The following is a 7,589-nucleotide window of genomic DNA, read 5'->3' as shown; positions in this document are numbered from 1 at the left end:
AGGGAAAGAAAAGCACGTATTTCTTATCTAGCAGCTATAAATGATTCTGTTGAATCCAGCTGCCTGCAGAAACACTGCACAAGCAGTAGGTCTCCTTAAGCCTCTTATATCTCTGGGATTACAAAAAAAAAGAAGAAAAGTAATCGTTAACATTTATTGAGCAAATGCTCTGTTCCGGGTACTGGCTATTTCCATTATATTTATTTCATTGTATTCTTACACAGCTCTACTGTATCATAGGTGGTGAGAGTGAAGCTTCAAAAAGTTGACTAATAAATAGTCATTGTGATGTTATGGGGTAAGTGAAGTACCAGCAATTGGAATGTCTTTTACTGCGCTGTGGAATCTGCTCTTGGATACAGAGATTTGGCAAGGCACAGGGTGGATCGATGCTCTGAGGAAGAGCCCAATACCTGCCAGGTCTCTGTCATGTCCTCTCCCTCAAAAAGAAAAACTGCAATGCCACCTTACCTCTGAGTGCTGAGGCGGTGTCAGGAGTATACGAGCATGTTAAATCAGGGGGCCAGGGCAAAGAGAAGATGAAATGAGGCAAGAAGAAACTATTATTTTCCAAATGGAATGCTATTTGTCTGATTAATGCTCTAGGCTGACCGTCCACACAGAACTCTGTAACGAATATGGAAAAACAAACCTAGTCATACCAACACAGGCAGGGTGACCTGTTTCTGAAGGAAGTGGGGGCAGTGCCTGCAGTGTCAAACATTTCCATTTTCAATATCTCTGCCGCCGCAGCAAGGCAGAGCAGCATTAATGTGATAAGCAGATAATTTTGTTCACTTCTTCAATTTATTCTTTTCTCTAGGATAGGACAAGGCAAATGTGAGAGGATTTGTATTTGTCACAGGAGACTAGGTTTTGCTAAATGAAAATGGTCTCCGGGTTGTAAAAGTTGGCCTTGGTCTTGACTCTTTTTATGCATTCCCAACAAATCAGTGTTCAGTCTTTGTTGCTTCCAGCTCTTTAAACAGAGATGCTTGAAGGTGCCATGAGAAATGGCCAGTCGTGCATATAATATGTTTCAGAATTGCAAATAGCTGAGGCAAGTTTAACACACACTCACACATACACACATGCACACACACACGCACACACACACACACACACACACACACACACACACACACACACACACACACACACACACACACACACACACACACACACACCACCCCATTGACTAAGAATTCTGCACATGATTAAATAAATGGCTAAATTTAGAGATAATGATCTTTCTAGAAAAAAACAATGGAACCATTGTGTTGTGTAATTCTTCTACTTCATTGTTGATTATTTGGGGCCTGCAGTTACACAGGTGTTATCAACAAGGAAACAATATGGCCTCTAGGACACACCATGATATTTCTTATTATACTAAGGTCTTGGGCTACATCCATGTCTTCTTTATAGTGCAAAATAGATGTCAGCTCTCCAGATAGGTTGACATAAATCCCTGCCAATAAATGCAATATACAGGGGAAGAGAGATAGGAGGCAGGAAGACCAACTAGGTTATTACCACAGAGGAGTAGGAAGAGAAAGGAAATACATGCTTTTGGAACTCAATTCAGAGAAAGGATTTCTTACTGTCACCATATAACACATAATATGCTCCCAGTAAATGTTTAATGAACTTAATTAAATCTGGAAACTGATTGGATAAAGGATTTTAAGTTGAAAAACTGATTTTAAGTTGAAAGCCAATGTTCATTATACAGAATCTGAGGGGGGTAGGATTTGGAAGTACATGAAAACTGGTGATTTTTATTTTAACTGAGTAACTTTGCCAACATTGTACTTGTTGCAAAAATTCAGATTAAAAAGCACATACAAGGAGGTAAGAAGAGACAAACTGTGAAATGTCAGTATTGCTTCTGACAGAGCAATTTATGCTCAGAATCTGGAAAAATTATGTATCTAATTTATATAACTGTTTTCCTGAATTTGTGTTTGTGTGTATATTTTTGAGCCTTTCATATGTATTTCCTGATTGATGTTTAAATTCATCACATTCTGAGGAAGAAAAATAGCAATAAGTGAAACAAACCTCTATACTAGAAACTGAGCTTAAAAATGAGGAAGTTGCCTCGGGGATAAGAACATAATATTCTTAATTCTGGATGGATGTAATAATGTTTCTTGAAAGAGAAATGTGGCCAAATTAATTAGAGACTTTTTTGAAATTCCAAATGAGAAAGTCACAGTATGTCTCACATTCAGATTGGCTGCTCTTGGGAAGGTAAAACATTGGCAGATTCATTAAAATGAGACTTTTCATGTTCCATCATGATTTTGAAGGGGACCTCTCATATTCATCCAAAATTCTGGCTTCTCAGTGGCAGTTTTTCTACAATAAAATGATCAATTAGCACTTTTGAAGAAAAGCGCCAGGTAGAATTCTTTGAGGGAAAAGGAGTTTGTAACTATGTGAAGGAACTAGCATCAAAAATCAGCTGTGCTTGTGATGAGCCAAAGCTTGGCTGGATCCCAGTCGTTTAGATCCAGAATCCTGGTAGGATGCCTGCATTACCAGCTCTTCATGTGAGTCAGGATTCAGCCGGCTGGCAAAAGATTCCTTCCAGTCCCTGATGTAGAAGACAACGGAGTGAACAATCTCTACCAAGCCAAGAACTCTCCATTCTTGACAACCTTTTCCTCTCTGAGGATTCATTCTCTTCTCTGCCAAAGCAGGGTTTTGATGTTTCCAAAATTTCTGAAAGGCAGCTTGCTCATTGAACCTGTCCAGTGAATTAGATGCTGGCATTCGTCATTCATAAGTTAATTAGGCCCAGCCTCTGCCCTCAGGATGCTCACAGTCCTGTGAGGGGAGACAAACAGATGAACTACTATCATGTTATTGGTGAGAGCTACTTCAAACGTATTGGGAGGTTACAAGGGGAACAAAGTGGAGGAATGAGAATGGGGTAGGATGCAGTCAGCAAAGTGTCTTGGAGTTTGCATGTTGAACATTGGATAAGAAACTATAAGATGAACAAAAGAGAAAAGAATGATATTAATAACAGTAGCACTTGTGGAGTGCTTGCCAGGCATAAGTACCGCACTCAATGCCTTCAATCACCTTGTCTTAACTACTATTAGTATCTCCATTTTACAGATAAGAAAGAATATTGTTGCCATCATTTACCCTCCCCCGGGTAACAACATTCAAACAGATCCTTCTACAGAAGGTCTGCTCTTTCTTTATCAAGGCTCATATATGAGAGCAGAAGGGAAGGGAAGGGAAGTAAAGGTGACAAATTATAATTGTTTTTCACATTTTTGTAATAGTGATATATAAGGAAGTAGAGAAAAATCAGAAGATAATAACTAGAGTGAAGAGGTAGGAAGGGGCTAACTCCGGTGGCACCAACTGAGCTGTACTACAGAGTATGGATTTTACCTAGAAAGCATAGACTAGTTCTCATCAGTGTATTCCCTGGGGTCAACTAGGGTTCAGCCAAATTATTCTACTATTGGCTGTTGGCTGATTTAGGCTGGCATTGGCTGGGGCAAGAGTCACCTGACTAATTATCTGCTTAGGTTCTATTGCAGCTTGGGAAAAATATCTCCATCTTCATAAAAATGTTAGAATAAAGAGTAAGATTATTGACATTATTCTTTAATAGTTCAGAAAGAAATACAAACACATATAGAAATAATTGGAGCTAGCCTGCAAGTCTTTACTTACTATTACAATTTCCCAAGAAGTGACATTTAATCTATTAAAGTGCCCTGAGTTTTTTGGTGAACTTCCATGCATCTGTTCCAACTGCAGATCAGGGAGACAACATCCTCTTGGGGAACATTGTTAAGGCTTTTACACAATGACAATATATCAAGAAAGGCCAGTCCATGTGAAGTGAAATAAAACCTGAGAATTATTGGAAATCACTTCAGAAGAGGAGAGAATTTGAAATCAAGAGCTCCAAGAAAGAGGAGGAAAATACACACAAAGCCATCTCACCCTCAGGAGTTAGGATTTGCTCCAAGGCCAATGTCCAAGTCTTATTTTGAATGACATTTTTATTCAATCTGTAATGCATTTTGATTGCAGCAGGTAGCTCTCATAGAGAAAAAGGTATTCCTGCAATGACATAGAATTCATTCTTTTACATCTCTGAGCTCTTTAAAGAAAATTCTCTATCAGATTATATCATTAATTTGAAGCTGCTCCAATTTTTTTTATCAGTAGGTTTTTAAGCAATGCAAGAGTTGGAATGAAAATATATTTGAAGAGGCATGTAATACTTCTCAGATTGTTGAAATTGGGACCTCAGAGAAATTCACCTCCTCATATGCATAATAGATCATTTCTTTATGGCACCTATTAATATTCCATCCTCTGGATGTATCGCAGTTAATTTATTCATTCTGAAGGACATCTTGGTCATTTCCAATGTGTGTGTATCTTTAGGGAAAAACGTTAACAATGATAATTTTTTCTAATACAGTAATAAAAAGTTGGTGTTTAAATTATTGAAAGCTAGTATTTAATATATTTGCTTATACATATATTTTGGATATTAATCGATTACAATATTTATTTTTCCTTATTGATAGTAGGAACTCTATAGGTTGTATAATAGCTTTTTCTCTCCTATATATTTCAAATATTTTCATCTAATTTTTTATCATTTGCGTTGGTAAAAGGTAGTGTTTCTGATTGTTTCAGGGGTAAGGAATATAGAATCATTCTTTCTAAAATCAATATTTGCAACATGAAAATTTAGAATTCACTCACCCACATCACTCTCTTGTTAGAGAATGCATTCCCATAAAGAGAATTGGTGTGTGATTGTTTTTACCCTGCAATCAGGCATACCTTTTTCACAATTTGGAGTTCTGCCTGAACAACAGTTAAAGGGGCTGATGTTCTTGCATGCCAAGCAGTAAATCTACAGGAAAACTGCCCGTAAAGTCTCTTTCAAGGTGTTTAGTGAGATAGGCTTTGGAGAAATAGAAAATTTGACCTATATTGATTCTGTGTCCTTTGAGAAATAGGCAACTTGGGCTTGATTAATGAGCATTTCCCACCTCATTTATGTCCCAAATCCCTGAAATTGACACCTGAAAATTCTCAGACATTGTTCCAAAGTAAATGGTGTTGAGGGTTTTGATATCCCCTTGCCTGCTATGGCTGGGCAAGTGCTGCATTAGTGACCACTCAGACATCAGTAGCTTGAAAAAGAAGCAAAAGGAAGAAAAACAAATGAATCAAATGAAAACAAAACTAAACTATGATAAATATGCTTGGAATCTTAGACTACAGCTATGTTTGAATATTTTTGAAATTGTTTTTCTTGGGTCCCTCACCTTGCAAAATACTTTTTTTTTCATATCTAAAATAGTAATAGCATCAATAGGTGTTAATAGAAGAATGGGGATTTTATGTTCTCACTCTAGGATTAAAGATTCCAGCTCTGTTTTATGAATTTATACTCCGATATCCACACTGCTATTTAGATTTAAAGACTCTCAGAAATCTATATATAAGAAAGAAAAATATAAGATATTACTATTTCATAAGTCAAGTAAGAGAATCTTATGTATGTAATTACACATTTATCCCTCACCCACTCTGGATACTAAACCTTCCCATTTTATTTTTTTAAAGACATTTTCCTCTATTAATTTCTGTGTAAACAGCGATCACAAATCCATTAGCAAAATACATTTTACAACATATTTTAACCTCATGTATTAACATAATTCCAGTAGTAAAATAGTAGACAGCACCTAAAAACAGGAATAAGTACAATGAAACAATTTGGAAATAGCTGCTAACTTGTTTAAGGTAGAATTCCTTCTCTTTCAAAAGTTACAGTGAATAGTTTCTTTTTGCTAGTATAATTAAGGATCAAAATTATTGCCATCTACTTTTTTTTTTTTATTAACACGGGTTGATTAAATGAAGTGAATATACAATTATAAGAGTTGTCAGATTGTGGAGTTGGTGACAGAGGATCTTTGTTGAACTTCTGTGCATGAAAGAGTAAAGGAAAGGATATTCTGTCCAGGTAAGAAGGAACATGGTGTGTGGGAGTGCAGTGTGGATGGTTTTGAACCTCCCTTCCCAGCTTCAGTTGTATTCTGGAATGTTTCAAATAAATCAGTGTTCATTTGACATAATTATAATAGCCATCTTAATTCCCACTGCATCATGCATTTGCGGAATGTTTTAAATTTTTCAAAAATCTTTATTGTTATTATTATTATTATTATCATTATTATTTGAGCTGCATATCAATTTTGTAGGAATGAAGGGAATATATATGTCAAAGCATAGAGATATTAGGAAACTTACAAAGGTCACACTGCACATTAATGGCAAGAATCAGTTCTGAATTTACCATTTACTCATTAATTTTTTTTGGATGGATAAGTTTATAGGTTCATAGCCCATCATTATTAAAGATAAGGTAGTCTAGCATATAATTACACAGATGCAAAAACTAAGGTTTGTGGAAAAGTAAGAAACCTAGAGCAGAAGAAAGGCCTAGGTCAAGTATGGTAGGTCTTGATTCATTTCTTCACATTGCTCTTGTTAACACACTCCTTAGCTTTATAAATGATTTTGGAATTAAATTCAGTGTTTCCTGTCACATCCGAACTTGTGTCCATATGTGAACTTGCTATGGGATAGGCCTTGGGTCCCAGACCTAGCTTAATTCTGCCTTTCTAGACAGCTTGGAATTGAAGCCATTTGGAAGTGACACCAACATATTGATGAAGCATACAACTGGCATCATCAGAACACTTCGTTTTTCTTTTTACCATCCCTTTGAAATAAATTAAAGTCAGGGTGATCTTCTCCTGCCCTTGGATGACCACTCTTCCAGACCAATGCCATCTGCACTCACTCTTCAGGCACTTTAAGTTACAAAGAAGTCTCAATGCAGAAATCAGAATATCTAATCCAAGACATTAAGATATTAATTAAATCTCGGAATTCTATTTAGCATTAAAGCCTCTCCTTCCGTGAGAATAGAAGCCTGCAGTAGGAAGACCGGCTCCTTGTCTAATTCTTTATCTGTGCTTTCCTACTCTCACTTGACCCTCTTGGGCACATTCTGACACCTACAGGGTTAGGGAAGGGTGAGAGTAGAGCAATAGGGAAAAGTGCCATCTTTTCTCTAAGTGGTACGAAAGTAAGCTGTTTTCATGCTTTCAAAGATGTTGAAAGCTCATTTATTTTGTGCTGCCATCAGAGACTCTACCTAGTTGATAGTTTTTCTTTGTGACCTGGACAAGCAGATGCATCATCTTAAAATTAAGCGATCCTTAAAAATAGAAAGCACCCCTTAGTTGTTGTTTTTTTAAGAAAAAGAAAATGCTTCATTTCTCTGAAACAAGTGGATTAAATATTTAAAATTTGTGTTCATCAGTAATTATTTCTTTTCGTATAAAGAACTTCACATTTTATTTTTCAGTGACATTTACATTCACTATTATTTGGTGTTGGGTTCAGGTGTACAGCATATTTTTCGCATCCCTGTGGTGACTCCACTGGACAAGACCCATTATGAACGCACCAAGGCTGGTTCTTTTCCTTTTGGATGGCCTCCATCTACT

This window comes from Myotis davidii, unplaced genomic scaffold (genome assembly GCF_000327345.1).
Source record: "Myotis davidii unplaced genomic scaffold, ASM32734v1 scaffold107, whole genome shotgun sequence".
NCBI lineage: Eukaryota > Metazoa > Chordata > Mammalia > Chiroptera > Vespertilionidae > Myotis > Myotis davidii.
The sequence above is the reverse complement of the archived record's forward strand: the minus strand, read 5'-3'. Positions refer to the sequence as shown.